Genomic DNA, 17765 nt, shown 5'->3' on the forward strand with positions numbered 1-17765 from the left:
ACATGTGTGTCATTTTTCCTGTGCACACATCGTTTAATTCTTATATTGAAGTTTCAGGAACATTAATGTCAGCAGCCTTAGATGGGACATGGCATTCTCAGTACACATATCCCTTTCAGGCAAAGGCAGTAGGTATCAGCAACATTAGTGTAAAAGCTTCTGAGAGTACATTCAGCAGCAAGAACCTTCAAAAGCCATCAGTAATGAATAGCACCTTAAGAGGTAATGGATACCTTAGTGTTATTTATTTATTTGGCATGAGTAAGGAAGAGTAAGAAAATAAGAGGCACCAAGTACCAGCCAAAGAACTGACTGATTCACACAGCATCTCAAAGATGAAGTCTAAGGACTCTCAAACCTATTTTTGTTTCACTAGGGTCATGAGTAGAGTGAAGTAAAGAAGGTACTACATTTTTCAAACAAGTAAATCCAGAGTCATGGAAATCCTGTGTTAGAATAACTCTATTTTACATTCATGATAATGTGGTCTGGGAAACAAAAGTCACTTATGATTATACTATTTTTTGGGGGGGAGAAATAAATGTATAACAAAATCTAAATACAGGGTGGGACAAAAGTAGGTATGCAGTGGTGATTACATGAAACAAAGTTTATTCTTGTGTTATTGTTTATTAATTATTGCATTTTCTCCATACGAACAATGGAAAACCTACTTTGCTCCACTCTGTATATTATGAAAACGAAGAAAAATTAGGTAAAATCAATTTTTCTAGTAATGTTAATGGCTTAATTAACAAGACTATAAGTGGATAAGCTAGGGGTATAAAGAGTAAAATTGATGATCCTTCAAAAATTAATAACAAATGTCAATGAGATGTATCAATGATGAAACATTAATTATCAATGAGAGATTATATGCTAACTGGTAATATACATATTGAGGAAAGCTAATATATCTGAAATCTCCCAAGTCTGCATTAAGAGTGTATTAAATATTACAGTAAAACTTCATAATTATATTGAGCATCTATCTGTGCCAGATGCTTTATATAAACTATCTCCCTCAATTTTCACAATAACTCTGCATGTTAGGTACAATTACTCCTATTATGTAGATGAAAAAGCTGAAAAAGAAACTGACTTGACCCTGATATATTACAAATATGAGATGGAATTAGAATTGCAATCTTGTTCTGATTTACGTTAATCTTCTGCTACAATATTCTGCCTTCCAAGAAGGTTGCATTTAAGCATAAAAAATGTATAGCACTGTCACAAGAATAGCATATTTTTAATGTGACTCAATGCAAATCTGTCTTTAATATCTAATCGATGAGTTACAAAAAATGTTTGTACCTTTGGTTAATATTAAGTAATTGATAAAATGCTTTTTGGAGATCTGTTTATGAAAAACATGAAATTTTACATATGGAACAACCAACAGTGAAATCATTGTAGCTGTCATTACAGAAGAAAAAAAACATGCATTTTAGGTAAGTGGGAAGGAGAATGAATGTCACTGAAGTAATATCTGAAAAGGTAATGATTGTACAATTTTTTTTCACAAATATAATTTATTTTCTTTAATAATTTTTGAACCTTGAATTCTTATATGTCAGGTAGCGAGTCAGTTCTAGTACTATCTAAACTTCAGGAGCTGGTGGAAATGTGAACAAAAAAGTAATGGCATGTTTTTAGGCTTGATAAAAGAATTTACTCTGTTTTGAATCACCTGTTGGTGGATGAGAGCCAAATAGCTTGTATTTTCTTTTGTATTTTCATGTGAGCTAGTTAATCAAGATAAAAATATTCAGAATTTTCTTGAGTTGAAGGTATACAACTCAAAAATTAAAACTTTTCAATGATTTCTCATTGTTTTCAGGATAAAAATCAAAATACTTAAGGCCCTAGAAAGCCCTGCATGCTTTGACATTAACCTCTTTCTCTGCTTCTCTTCACAAGTCACTCCAATCCTTGTTCTCTACACTCTGGACACACTGTTTCAATGTCATTGTACATACTGTACCCAAATTATGACACATCACGGAAATTATTTTGTCCTCCCATTTGAAAATATTTAAAGTATAACAATAAGTATATAAAATGAGAACTGATAAGTATGTTCACAAAGACTTATTGAAGAATTCTAGATTAATGTAATAAAGTTTAGATTAATTAAAAACAATTTACTTTTTATGATTCTCATGTTTTGATAAAAATAATTATGCAGGGCAAAGTTAAGTGGTATTTGTTTAAATCTTTTGTGTGTGTGTGTGTGTGTGTGTGTGTGTGACAGAGACAGAGAGAGAGAAACAGAGAGAGGGACAGATAGGGACAGACAAACAGGAAAGGAGAGATGAGAAGCATCAATTCTTCATTGTAGCAGCTTAGTTGTTCATTGATTGCTTTCTTATGTGTACCCTTGACCAGGGAGCTCCAGTAGAGCCAGTGACCTCTTGCTCAAGACAGCGAGCTTGAACTCAAGCTGGTGAGCCTTGCTAAAACCAGTTGAGCCTGTGCTCAAGCTGGTGACCTCAGGGTCTCGAACCTGTTTCTTCTGTGTCCCAGTTCAATGCTTGGTCTACTGCGCCACCTCCTGGTCAGGCAAATCTTTTTTGATTTTAAAAAGTATTTGAGGAGGCTCTAAAGCTAGTTTTAAAGAGCAACACTGCACTCTTCTGGTTCTCCTCGGTCTGCTCCTTAAAAGTGTATACATAATAGAGGGAAAACAAAAGGGTGTAGAATAAAACAAACAAGAGACATAACAACGAAAAATAATTTGTGGATCTTATTTGGATGGTGATGAAAAAAAAGTAAATGGATGTAAAAGTACATCTTTAAAGTAATCAGGAAAAAATTAATGTAGTCTGGGTGTTACATGGTATTAAGGAATTACTGTTATTTTTTTTTAGGTATGATAATGACATGGTAGTTATATGGAGAAATAAACCTTATAAATTAGATATGTATGTTGAAATATTGAGGAAGGGGCAGACATGATGTCTGGAAGTTGCTTTAAAATATGTCAGCAAAAAGCAAAGAGAAGGAAGAAACAGATTTAAAAAGATTGTCATAATGTACACTGGACAAGTTAAGTGAGAGAGTAAACTCCATAGTTTAAAAAAAAGTTACAAAAGGACTAGAAGAAAACACACACGCACACACATTTTATAATTGAGGAATTGAAAGGTTTTTTTTTTGTTTGTTTGTTCTTTTTTAAAACTATAGATCAGGATTCAGGAGCCAAAAATTAAAAAAAAAATCAATAAGGTCAATTACTTTTTTTGTGTGTGTGACCAAGACAGAGAGTAAGACAGAGAGAGGATGGACAAGGACAGACGGGCAAGAAGGAGAGAAATGAGAAGCATCAATCCTTCATTGTGGCTCCTTAGTTGTTCATTGACTGCTTTCTCATATGTGCCTTTATCAAAGAGCTACAGCAGAGTAAGTGACCCTTTTCTCAAGCCAGTGACCTTGGGCTCAAGCTAGCAACCTTGGGTTTCAAGCCAACAACCATGAGGTCACATCTATGATTCCATGCCCAAGCCAGCAACCCCACGCTCAAGTTGGTGCACCCTTGCTCAAGCCGGATGAGCCTGCGCTCAAGCCGGCGATCTCAGGGTTTGGAACCTGGGTCCTCCGTGTCCCAGTCCAACGGCTTTATCCACTGTGCCACCGCCTAGTCAGGCTGTCAATTACTTTTTAAAAAGACACTTCTGCATGACAAAAAAGCATAATTTATCTTTTGACTGAGCAATCCTTACGAAAATTTATGGCCACACACAGAAAGCTACTTATTGGTGTACTGTTTGTAATAATAAAAGATTTGAAATAATCCAAACATTTATCACTAGAGGATTTGTTAAGTAAGCTGTGATAAACCCATACAATGGAGTGTTAGGCATCTGTTAAAAAAAAAAAAGAGAGAAGCCTCTCTGCATGTACTGATATGAGAATATTTCCAGGATATACAGTAAGTTAAAATGAGTAAGAAAAGGAAGATTATAATATAATGTCTTTTGAATAAAAGACGGAAGTGATAATGGCATATAGTTTCTTTAATTTTTAAATTTTATTTAGAAAATTAACTTTAACAGGATGACATTGATCAATAAGAGTACATAGGTTTCAGGTAAACATTTTTATAGCATTTGAACTGTTAATTATGTTGTGTGCCCATCACCCAAAGTCAAATCATTTTCCTTCACTTTATATTTGTCCCTCTTTACACCTTTCTCCCAACCCCTCCTTCTCCCCTCCCTCACATTCCCTTCCCCCTTCCCCATGTCCCCCTCGCCTAGACAACCACTTTACTCTTATCTATGTCCATGAGTCTCAGTTTTATATCCCACCTATGTCTGAAATCATACAGTTCTTAGCTCTTTCTGATTTACTTATTTCACTCAGTATAACGTTCTCAAGGTCCATCCATGTCACTATGTCATTGCTTCTTATCACTTTCCATTGAAAGTGATAATGGCATATAATTTCATTTTTTTGTATTTACATAGAAAACCATTGAAACTATCTACAAGAATTAATGAAAACATTAGTTGCAGGGTACAGAAAAGAGAGGTGCAGATGTGGAAGGGAGATGAATGGGACTTCTTAATATAAACCTTGATTTATTGTTTTATTTTTGAACCATTTGAGTGTATTATATATCCAAAGTAATGTGAATAACATTTAAAATTTTTACTTTCTTTGTTTTAGTAATATAATTATGTGAAATATATATTATATATTAAAAATTATTCTTATTTTATTAAGATGACATGGTTCATCAAATCATTCAGGTTTCAGGTATACACCTCAATATAACACCATTTACACACTGCATCATGTACCCATCACCCTAAACAAAGTATATTTCTGCCTCCATTTCCCTCTTCCATTCTTTCTGTCTCCCTTCCCCTACCTACCCTTCTTTTCCTTCTGGATATTGTCACTCTGTTGTCTGTATCTATGTGTTACGTATATGTTTTTTTTTTTCTTTCCGTTGGCTAATCCGTTTACTTTATTTCGTTTTAAAATATATAAGTTAAGCCTGACCAGGCGGTGGCACAGTGGCTAGAGCATTGGACTGGGATGCAGAAGACTCAAGTTCGAGACCCCTAGATCACTGGCTTGAGCGCAGTCTCATCTGGTTCAAGCAAGGTTCACCAGCTTGAGCCCAAGGTCACCGGCTTGAGCCAGGGGTCACTCACTCTGCTGCAGTATCATCTTACTTTTCCTGTATCATCTTACTTTTATTCTTTTTATTGCATTTATCATTCTCATAGCCCCCCAGGTCAAGGCACATATGAGAAAGCAGTCAATGAACAACTAAGGTGCCACAATGAAGGATTGATGCTTCTCATCTCTCTCCCTTCTTGTCTGTCTGTTCCTATCTGTCCATCTCTCTGTCTCTCTCACCATGTATATATTAAGTCCTCAAAAAACCTTCCATATTTCATCCAAGAAGATTTAGTCTTTTTCTTTACTGTGCTTTTACATTATTATAAATGTAGTTTTATATAACACACGTTACTCACTTTCACAGTTTTTATTTCTTGTCAGTCATTCCTACAAAGCTATGTACTTAAGTGTAGGAACTTTGAGTTAATGCATTTCTGTCTTTCAGGAAGTGCACAATGCTTCACATGCAGTAGTTGCCCATTAAATATAACCTTTCAGGTCTTTCTTTTTAAAATATTTTCCTGTATCATCTTACTTTTATCCTTTTTATTACATTTATCATTCTCATAATTAAAATTATTTGCTTAGTTTTGTTTGTTTTTATTAGATGGTGAACCCCTGATGATTTATTAGGTATTCAATTAAGATAATGAACTGAGAAACCTTGAAAAATTAGAAATTTTAAAAATAATTTTTAAGTTAAATAATGCTAACATTATAAAAATGGTTAATGGTATCTAAGGTGATCACTCTAGTAAAATAAGAGAATCTCAATGAGTGAAAAATAAAAACCATACTTAAAGCTTTTTTCATTATACTGACATGCTTGTCTATGAAGACTTTGAACATCCTATAGTTCTTTAATAAGGGTACACAGAAATCTATTAAGTTGTTTTAAAGATACCATTTTTGTTAAGTTTTTAAAATTTGAATAATTAATTTTGAAAGAGTAATGATTTTATACAGATTACTATAAATCAATAGGGTAGAACAACATTCATAAATAAGAAATGAAGTTCCAAGACTGATAGAAATATTTTCTTAGAATACTAAATTCTTTGAACGCATGAAAGTCCTTAACTTAAATGTATTTATTTAGATATTCATTCATTCCGCAAATATTTTTTGAACAACTGCTATGTCACCTATTCTGAAGTATTAAGATATAGGTGAAATACAGTCTTTGTCCTCCAGGAGGCAGTATAGTATAGTGGTTAAGAATATATGAAATTAATCCTACTTTTGAAATATTGCTTCTCTACACAACCTTGAGCAAGTTACTTAAACACTGTGTCTTAATTTTATCTTCTGTCAAATAGGGCAATGATAGCTATCTCACAAGATAGCTATGAAGATTTAGATGAAATAATATGCATACAGATTGTTCACAGTGCTTGGCACATAATAAGCTCTCCAAAAGTGTTTCTTTTCAACTTTATTGTCCAAAAATAGAAGTGTTCTTTTATGCAATCTATTTTTTCATAAGAGTAGCACTAATACATTTTATTGTAGAATGTGACTGCATTACAGATACTTACTTAGTATTCATACATGGTACTCTTATCTTAATTCTCAGGCTCTATGAAGCATGGTCGAACAACTTCTTAGAGTAGTGAGGATATTAGTAAATGAAATTGATGAATAATTATTAGTACTCTTAAGTACTAATTAAGGCCAGCTTAAACACTTGAGCAGCTGTTTGGCAGTCCAAGGACTGAGTGTACTGGTTAATGGCAGGAGGCACTTTCAGGTGCTTAATAAGAATACCAAAACTGATGATAGGAGAATGCATGTTATTTATTTCAATGATACAGTAGAATTCTAAAAAATATTCTAAGTGTATTAAAAAAGAATTTAGATAAGAAAATGGTTACTACTAAAAGTGAGTGAGTTCACTAACAATATATTATGCTAGACTAGTAGATAAGTGTTACCTAAATTGGTCTCCCTCAGAACAATGAATGCTAATAGGATAGTACTGCCAAAATTGGATAAAATAGTATGCAGTTTTTCCCAAATGAGAGAATAATTTCAAGGTCGGGCAAAAGTAGGCTTACAGTTGTTTGTATGGAAAATAACATAATAAATAACTTTTCTCTTTTTTTTTGCTTGTTTTTTAAAAGATTTTCTATTTATTCATTTTAGAGATAGGAGAGAGAGAGAGAGAGAGAGAGAGAGAGAGAGAGAGAGAGAGAGAGAGAGAGAAGAGGGGGGAAGAGAGGGGAGGAACAGGAAGCATCAACTCCCATATGTGCTTTGACCAGGCAAGCCCAGGGTTTCATACCGGCAACATCAGCATTCCAGGTCAACACTTTACCTACGGTGCCACCACAGGTCAGACAATATAATAAATAATAAATAATCCTATACTCACAACTGTAAACCTACTTTTGCCACACCCTGTATTTTGTATACGTATATGTGTGCATATGCCTTCGTGCGTTACTTATCAATATTACCCCCAAACTAGTGTTTTGTAAAGTATAGTTTTGAAAATGTAGTTCAAGTTTTTTTTTGTTTTTTTGAAACAGAATTTTTATTACTTTTATATGCAGAAAAACTCAACAGTATATAAACTTATTTCAGTTTGATGGCCAGTTCTTTAGCCTTCACTTTTTCCAGCTTGGCAATGTGAGCCACTGACTTTGGAGCCAGAATATTGTCTCTACAGTGTCAGTGTATCTCATCATATCTGCTGTTGTGATTGGTCCAGTAATTTCCACCAGCTTAGTCGGAGCTCTTTTGTCTTCTAAATTATCCTGTGTGAAAGCAATGGTGGTGCAGGTCTTCCTGACCTTCCCTTTGATAATGAAATAGGGAGCCTCCATTTTGTGTGTGAGAAAGAGAGAAAGGGAAAGAGATGAGAAGCATCAACTCACAGTTGTGTCACTTTAGTTGTTCATTGATTTCTTGTCATATGTGCCTTGACAGGGGAGCTCCACATGAACCAGTGATCTCTTGCTCAAACCAGCCACTTTGGACTCAAACTAGCAACCTTCAGCTTAAAACCAGTGAACTTTTGGGTTCAAGTCAGAGACTATGGTATCATGTTGATGATCCTATGCTCAAGCTGCTGATTCCGTGCTCAAGCTGCTGATCCTGATGAGCCCACACTCAAGCTAGCGACCTTGGGGGTTCATACCTGGGACTTCAGCGTTACCACCAGTCAGTCAAGGGAATTCCCATTTTACTGCACAGTGCAGGCAGGAAGACAACCAACCTGATGGGATCCACAGCATGTACAGTGACTAACAGCTGGGCTATCTTGTTCTCCACCAGGGTGGTTACAGTGTTAACCCCTGCTGGTCTCTTGGTGGGGACATTACCTTTACTGGCAGCTTTTTTTCTCTGCCTTGACCAACAATCTCTGCCTCTTCTCTTACTTTGTCCCTGGTCTGTACTTGTGGGCCAGCTTAAGCAGCTGAGCAGCTGTTTGGCAGTTCAAAGACTAGATGAACTTGTTAATGGCAAGAGGTACTTTCAGACGCTAATAAAGAATAACCCTTTAATCTACAGTCGAAAGTAATAGTACCATTTGAAAAAGTGAGCGAAGTCCCTTATGGGTTGGATGTATTGTCCAATACTAAAATTCTTAGGCCTTTTCTCAAACAGGGGCTTTATTGCCTTCTTGATCTCCTGCTTTTTCATGACAGAAGGCACTTGTTTCCCCTTAACCTTATTTCCTTTCAAAATCTTGGATGGCAGGAGGAGAGCCAGTTTAAGTTCCTTTATAGAATTAATAGAGTAGTAGAAAGGAGAATGAGCAGAAATACTGTATTTTACTTTTTAGAAAGCATCTGAAAAATTTATTTTATTAATATAAAGCAGAAAATTGTCTTCCAGATCAGTCATCTTTAAACATTTTTTCTTGTATAACCCTTAAAAGGATTTGAAAACATATACACCCTTACACATTTTAAAGTTGACACCAAACAATTTTCATCATAATTTTACAATTATTTTTAAACATTATGGATCTCAAAAGCATAGAATTGTCTTCACATAAACATTATCTATACTAATTCTTTTCATCAATCTCATACATAGACTATTTTAAGTCATTTATTCAGTAAATAATTTTGATTAATATAATAAGCATACACAACCTCAGCACCCCCCCCCCCAAAACTTGGGCCTTGAGAGTAAATTTACATTAAACCATATATTTTCTCCCACTGTTCCATTCCCCTGGAATATATATACCCTGAATCCTATGTTCATTGTTTCCTGGTTTTCTGTTTTATTTAACTTTATTATATTTAAATGCATTTGTAGAAATATGAAAACTTCCTCAACATCACTAATCATCAAAGAAATGAAAAATAAAACCACAGGAATTATCACCTCATATCTTTCAGAATGTCTAACATCAACAACAAAGAAGTGTTAGCAAGGGTATGAAGAAAAGGAACCCTTGTGCATTGTTGGTGGGCATGCAGATTGATGCAACCACTAAGAAAGCAGTATAGAGTTACCTCAAAAAATTAAAAATGGAAATACCTTATAACTCATTGATTATACTTCTGGGAATTTATCTGAAGAAACTCAAAACACTAATTTGAAAGAGTAGTCTTGCAGAGATAACTCAAGTGGTTAGAGCGTCGTCTGGAAGCACAGAGGTTGCCGGTTTGATCCTGGCCAGGGCACATACAGGAACAGATCGATGTTCCTGTGTCATGTATGCTCTTTCTTTCTCCCTCTTTTCCTCTCTAACTCAAATTAATCAATAATAAAAAAAGACGAGAAAAAAAGAAAGAAAGAAAATATATGCTCCCTTATGTCTTTTGCAACATTGTTTACAATAACCAAGTTTTGGAAACAGCCCAAGTCTCATCAATAAATGAATGGATTTCATTTAAATGTAGAATCTAATGAACAGAATAAACAAACGAAATAGAAACAGACTCATAGATATAGAAAACAGGTTGACAGTTGGCAGAGAGTACAGGTTTGGAGGGCTGAGTGAAACCTGTGAAAAATTAAGCAAAAAACAACCAAAGCTCATAGACACTGACAACTGTATGTTCACTACCAGACAGAAAAAGAGGTGGGGCCAGTAGAAGTGGAAAAATGGGGGACAAATGGTGATGGAAAGAGACTTGACAAGGGGTAAGGAACACATAATATAATATTCAAATGATGTGTTATAGAATTGTATGCCTGAAACCTACTTAATTTCATTAACCAATGTCACTCTAATAAATTCAATAAAAATTAAATAAATTTTTAAAATAATAGAAACAAAAAAGTCTGAGAAAGAAAAAAATTGATTTATTTTTAGGTATTTATTAACTTACATTATTTTATATAACATTTTATTTTTTATTAATTTTAATGGGGTGACGTTGATAAATCAGGGTACATATCTTCAGAGAAAACATTTCCATCCAGATTATTTTGACATTTGAGTATGTTGCATACCCCTCAACCAAAGTCAAATTGTCTTCTGTCACCTTCTATCTGGTTTTCTTTGTGACCCTCTCCTCCCACTCCCTCCCTCTCCTTCCTCCCCCCCCATTACCATTACACTCTTGTCCATGTCTCTGAGTCTCGTTTTTATGTCCCATCTATGTATGGAATCATATAGTTCTTAGTTTTTTCTGATTTACTTCTTTCACTCAGGTTATCAAGGTTCATCCATGTTATTGTAAATGATCCAAGGTCATCATTTTTACGGCTGAGTAGTATTCCATAGTATATATGCACCAAATAGACACTTCTCCAAAGGGGACATACAGAGGGCCAATAGGCATATGAAAAAATGCTCAACATCAATAATCATTAGAGAAATGCAAATTAAAACCACAATCAGATATCACCTCACACCAGTCAGAATGGTGCTCATCAACAAAACAACACAGAATAAGTGCTGACGAGGATGTGCAGAAAAGGGAACCCTCCTGCACTGCTGGTGGGAATGCAGACTGGTGCAGCCACTGTGGAAAACGGTATGCAGATTCCTCAGAAAATTAAAAATCGAGCTGCCTTTTGACCTAGCTATCTCACTTTTAGGAATATACCATAAGAACAACATTGCACTGTTCCAAAAGGAGAAATGCACCCCCATGTTTATGGCAGCATTGTTCACAATAGTGAAGATCTGGAAACAGCCCAAGTGCCCATCAGTGGACAAATAGATTAAAAAGCTTTGGTACATATATAATATGTTTTAAAAAGTTCATTTCCTACATCTGTTGCTAATGTGTTGGAATATCATTTTATTTGTATAGTGATCTTCCAACCATCTTTCTTGCCAAATAAATTTGTTATTTAAAATAGGTTATCTGTAGATTTTGGGTTTTCTATAACATAAATATTATTTATAAATAATGACATTTAAATTTCTCCCTTATGAATTATATCTTTATTTTATTTTTCTTGTCTTACTGTATTGGCTATGTACCAGGTAAGTGGAAAAGATAATAGTGAGAATCTATGTTCTATTCCCACTCTCAGAGAAAAAGACAATGATATTTTACCTGTACTTATGATATTTGCTGAAGGTTTTTGTACCCATTTTTTGGGTCAGATTCAAGAGACTCCCTTTTAAATTTCCCATTTCTTATCTTTTTAATCATGAAAGAATGTTAAAATACATCAAATTAGTTTTTCCATCTATTTAAATGATCATATGATATGATTTTTCTCCTTTCTTCAGATAAAGAAGGGAATTACATTGATTGCTTTTCAAATGTTAAGGCAATACTGAACTTCTAGAATAATCCAACTTGGTCATAAAGAATTATCCTTTTTATGTGCTACTGGATTTGGTTTAGTACTGTTTTGTTCAGCAACTTTGTTCCTATTATTCCACAGTGAGATTGGCTTATGGATTCTTTTTCTTGTAATGTGCTCATCACGTTTTGGAATGAATATGTAGCTGTACTTTAAATGATTGGGAAATGACCTTTTTCACCTATTGTCTGGAGAAATATGTACAAAATTGGTATTCTTTATTTCTTAAATTTTTGGTAGAATTTTCCAATGAAATCGCTTGGGCTTATAGTTTACTTTGTAAGAATGTTTTAATTATATATAATTTTTTTCTTAGTAGTTATAGAACTATTGTTTTTAGTTCATTCTGTGTACATCTTAGTTAAGTTGTGCTATTCTAGCAATTTGACCATTTTATGTCATTTACTAGCATAAAATTATTAATGATATTTTACTACTAGATGCCCCAACTCTCTCTTTTTTTCCCCTCCAGTATTTCCATATTTTAGATTGATTTTTTCCAATTGAATATTTTATTAGCTGAATAAATTTAATATATATATACTTTTAATATATATAAATTATATATATATACTTTTACCATTTTTTGTATAATATAAAGACCTTTTAACCTTTGAACACTTATCCAATTGATATTAAATATTTCTTATGTCTTTTGATTCTGAACATGTTTAAACTCCACAAGACACAATTGTCATTCTTTTACATAGTCACTGTTTATTACAAATCGACATAAATATTTATGTAAATATTTCCATGGTTCTTCACTCCATGTTGCGTCTCAGCTTTCATCTATAATATTTTTATTTTGCCTTAAATGCATACATTAGTATTTTAATTAGTATAGAACTGTTGGTGAAAAATACTGTTTATCTGAAAATGTCTTTATTTCACATTAGTTTATAAGAAATATTTATGTTGGTTTTAGATTTTTTTCTGTTTAAAGTTGGATTCTTTCAGTACACTAGAGTTATCTTTCCATTGTCTTTTGTTTCCCTTTATTTTCTGATGAACAAGAAACAATAGGTCATATTGCTTCCCCTTCTATAGTAATATATCTTTTATTCTTTGGTTGCTTTTATGATTTTTATCTGTCATTGGTTTCAGTAACATTTTTCTCTGAAGAAGAATAATTTTTTTCATAAACATCTTATAATTTTCCAAATATAGTCTTTTATGTCCTTGGTTAACCTTATTCCTAGTTTTTTTTTATTTCATTTAAATATTAAATTTAATGGGGTAATATTGATTAGTAAGAGTATATAGGTTTCAGGTGAACATTTCTATAGCATTTGAACTGTTGATTGCACTGTGTGCCTATCACCTAAAATTAAATAATTTTTCATCACAGTATATTTGTCCCTTTTTACTGCCCTTTCCCCTGGTAACCACTTCACTTTTGTCTATGTCCATGAGTCTCAGTTTTATATCTCACCTATGTGTGAAATCATACAGTTCTTAGCTTTCTCTGATTTATTTATTTCACTTAGTATAATGTCTTCAAGGTCTGTCCATGTTATTGTAAATGGCAATATGTTATCATTTCTTACCGCTGAGTAGTATTCCAGTGTATCTATATACCACATCTTCTTTACCCAATCCTCTATCAAGAGACACTTTGGTATTTTTAAAAAATTAAATTTATTATAGTGACAAGAGTTAATAAGATTATGCAGTTTCAAGTGTGGAATTATGCTACATCATCTGTATATTGCATTATGTGCCCATCACTTAAAGTCAAATCTTCCATAACCATATATTTGACCCTCTTTAACTTTCACTGCCTTCCAAACCCCCTTTCCTCTGGTAACCACTATACTGTTACCTGTTTTTTTACTTCTTTTTTTAACAGAGTCAGAGAGAGGGATAGGTAGGGACAGACAGACAGGAACAAAGAGAAGTGAGAAGCATCAATCATCGGATTTTTGCTGTGACACCTTAGTTTTTCATTGATTGCTTTCTCATATGTGTCTTGACCGTGGGCCCTCAGCAGACCGAGTAACCCCTTGCTTGAGCCAGCGACCTTGGGTCCAAGCTGGTGAGCCTTGCTCAAACCAGATGAGCCCGTGCTCAAGCTGGCGACCTTGGGGTCTCGAACCTGGGTCCTCCGCATCCCAGTCCGATGCTCTATCCACTACGCCACCGCATAGTCAGGCTGTGTTTTGACTTTTTGTTTGTTTTTTCTTGTTTGTTCATTTGTTGCTTTCAGTTTTATATCTCACATATGAGTACAACTATATGGTTTTTAAATTTTTTGGTCTGATGTATTTCACTTACCATAATATGCTCAAGGTCTATTCATTTTATTATAAATGACAGTATTTCATCTTTTCTTATGGCAGAGTAGTATTTCACTGTGTGTGTGTGTGTGTGTGTGTGTGTGTGTGTGTGTATTCCACAACTTTTTTATCCAATCCTCTATCAAAAGACACTTCCGGTGTTTCCATGTTTTGGCCACTAGAAACAATGCTACAATGAATACAGTGATGCACATATGTTTGTGAATAAATGTTTTCAAAATTTTAGGGTAGAGACCAAGAAGAGTTTGCTGGGTCGTATGGTACTTATTTTTAATTTTTAGAGGGTCCTCTATCATGTTTTCCACAGTGGTTGTAACAATTTACATTCCCACTGGTACTGAAAATGTGTTCTTTTATTCACCACAGCCTCTCCAAACATTTGTTATTACTGGTCTTGTAGATAATAGCCATTCTTTTTTTTTTTTTACTTTTATTAATTTTTAGAGAGGAGAGAGAATGAGAGAGAGAGAGAGAGAGAGAGAGAGAGAGAGAGAGAGAGAGAGAGAGAAGGGGGAAGGAGCAGGAAACATCAACTCCCATATGTGCCTTGACCAGGCAAGCCCAGGGTTTTGAACCGGCGACCTCAGCATTCCAGGTCAACGCTTTATCCACTGCGCCACCACAGGTCAGGTGATAATAGCCATTCTAACAAGTGTGAGATGTTGTGTCTTATTGTAGTTTTGATTTGCATTTCCCTAGTAGACAGTGAAGTTGAGCATCTTTTCATATACCTGTTGATCATTTACATGTCTTCTAAGGAGAATTGTCTATTCAGGTTCTCTTCACATTTCTTAATTGGGTTGTTTGTTCTTTTGCTGTTGAGTTGTATGAATTTTTTATATATTTTAAAATTTAACCCCTTGTCAGAGATGTTGCTTGCAAATACTTTCATTCGATTGGTTGCCTTTTTGTTTTGTAAGCAGTTTCTTTTGTTGGGCAGAAACATTTTAGTTTGATATACTCCAATTTATTTATTTTTGTTTTTAGTTCCCTTGTCTTTGGGAGCAAATTTATAAAACTTCTCTAAGACCAAGGTCCATAATATTATTACTTAAACACTCATTTTTTTTACTATTTTTACACAGCAATAGTAAAAAAAATGAGTGTTTTAGAGGTATCAGTGCAATTAAAAAATGAAGATGGTAAAAAATTGGAAAGAAAAAATAAAACTGTCATTTTGCTTGGATGGTATTACTGTATAAATATAACATACAAAATATATACAGGTACATTATTAATATTAACATTAGTACTTATGTTTTTTTTTCTATGTATACTGCTCACAAAAATTACGGGATATTTCAAAATGAATACGAACCAATAAAAAGATCCTCTAATTTTTGTGAGCAGTACATTTGATTGTTTCAGGTCTTATATTTAGGTTTTTGATTCATTTTGACTTAGTTTTGTGTATGGGGGAAACAGTAGTCTAGTGTCATTCTTTTGCATGTGGCTTAACCTTTGCAGCACCATGTATTGAAGAGGCTTTCTTTTCTTTGTTGTATGTTTTTTACTCTTTATCAAAAATTACTAGCCCATACATATGGTTTTATTTCTGTGTGTCTGTTTTTCTGCCAAGAACATGTTGTTTTGATTATTGTCTAAACAGAATTCTATTTTAGTCCTAGACATTTTTGATGAGAATATTTAATAACAATGAGGCTCTGGATGATATCTTATTCCAAAGATTGCTTTAGGAGCAATATCAGGCTACCTTAATCTAATCAATGTCTTTTTGGGGTATGGTCCAGTTTTGTTTTCTAATTGTGGAGCATAATTCTTTGGAGAAATAACGCTATGTGACTTCAAGGTAAGATCATAAAAGGTAACAAAGCCTCTGCTTTCTTTGTTGGATCTCTGAGCTACACTTTAAGAAGTTCAACTATCTGAAGTTGCCATGCCATAAGAAAAACTATATCACATGTTGAGGTCACATGCAAGCACTCTAGTCAATATTTGCAGTTGAGTTTAGTCCTTGAATCATTTCAATATAGGTACCAGATACATGAATAAAGGAATCTCCAGATGATTTTTGCTTCTAGGAACTAAGTGACTCTTACCCTCCAAAACTTTTCAGGTACGGATACTGTAGATAAGAGAATTTTTTTTTTCACTGCTGTGCTCTGACTGAATTACTGACCTATAGAATCTTTGAGCATGAAAAAAAAATTTCCATGACACTAAGTTTTTTTTTCTTTCTTTCTTTCTTTCTTTCTTTTTTTTTTTTCTGAAGCTGGAAACGGGGAGAGACAGTCAGACAGACTCCCTCATGCGCCGGACCTGGATTCACCCGGCACGCCCACCAGGGGGGGACTCTGCCCACCAGGGGGCGATGCTCTGCCCCTCCGGGGCGTCACTCTGCCGCGACCAGAGCCACTCTAGCGCCTGGGGCAGAGGCCAAGGAGCCGTCCTCAGCGCCCAGGCCATCTTTGCTCCAATGGAGCCTAGGCTGCGGGAGGGGAAGAGAGAGACAGAGAGGAAGAAGGGGGGGCGGGGGTGGAGAAGCAAATGGGCGCTTTTCCTATGTGCCCTGGCCGGGAATCGAACCCAGGTCCCCCGCACGCCAGGCCGACGCTCTACCGCTGAGCCAACCGGCCAGGGCCCATGACACTAAGTTTTGAATATGTTTATTACACAGCAATAGTAAAAAAAAAATGAGTGTTTTAGAGGTGTCAGTGCAATTAAAAAATGAAAATGGTAAAAGATTGGAAAGAAAAAAATAGAACTGTCATTTTGCTTGGATGGTATTACTGTATAAATATAGCATACAAAATATGTACAGGTACATTATTATTTTTTTTTGTATTTTTCTGAAGTTGGAAACAGGGAGGCAGTCAGACAGACTCCCACATGTGCCCAACCAGGATCCACCTGGCATGCTCACCAGGGGGTGATGCTCTGCCCATCTGGGGCGTCGCTCTGCTGCAACCAGAGCCATTCTAGGGCCTGAGGCAGAGGCCATAGAGCCATCCCCAGTGCCCGGGCCAACTTTGCTCCAATAGAGCCTTGGCTGTGGGAGGGGTAGAGAGAGACAGAGAGGAAGGAGAGGGGAGGGGTGGAGAAGCAGATGGGCGCTTCTCCTGTGTGCCCTGGCCGGGAATCGAACCTGGGACTCCTCCAAGCCAGGCCGATGCTCCACCACTGAGCCAACCGGCCAGGGCTCCCAGGTACATTATTAATTTTAACATTTTGTGTTTAGCAAAGTTTCTGGATACAAGGTTACTACAAAAAATCAATTTTATTTTTATATTGTAGTCATAAACTTACTAATTTTCTAAAAGGAAATATAAAGAAGTATAGACAATAAGAACACTTAACAAAGAAGACCAAAGTAGAAAAACTTGTGGTAAGGGATTTCCACATATTAAAACATATTAAGATTGTGTGGTATTTATTGCCACAAAGGAAGACATAGAAATGAAACATAATAAAGATACGTAAAAAACCACAATTATTGAGTACTTTTCTTCTTCCAGGCAATGCGTTACAATTACGGTTAAAATGGTGACCTTTAGAGTTGGTTAGACTTGAGATCTAATCCTGACTCTGAAATTTACTAGCTATGTGACTTTGGGAAAATTACTTATTTTC

General features: G+C 35.0%; 1 pseudogene; it reads right to left on the reverse strand.

The window, feature by feature from the left end:
* Positions 1-7716: 7716 nt before the first annotated feature.
* LOC136386374 (large ribosomal subunit protein eL8 pseudogene) lies at positions 7717-9817 on the reverse strand (annotated as a pseudogene).
* Positions 9818-17765: the final 7948 nt, after the last annotated feature.

The sequence above is a fragment of the Saccopteryx leptura genome, chromosome X (assembly GCF_036850995.1).
Source record: "Saccopteryx leptura isolate mSacLep1 chromosome X, mSacLep1_pri_phased_curated, whole genome shotgun sequence".
Classification (NCBI taxonomy): domain Eukaryota; kingdom Metazoa; phylum Chordata; class Mammalia; order Chiroptera; family Emballonuridae; genus Saccopteryx; species Saccopteryx leptura.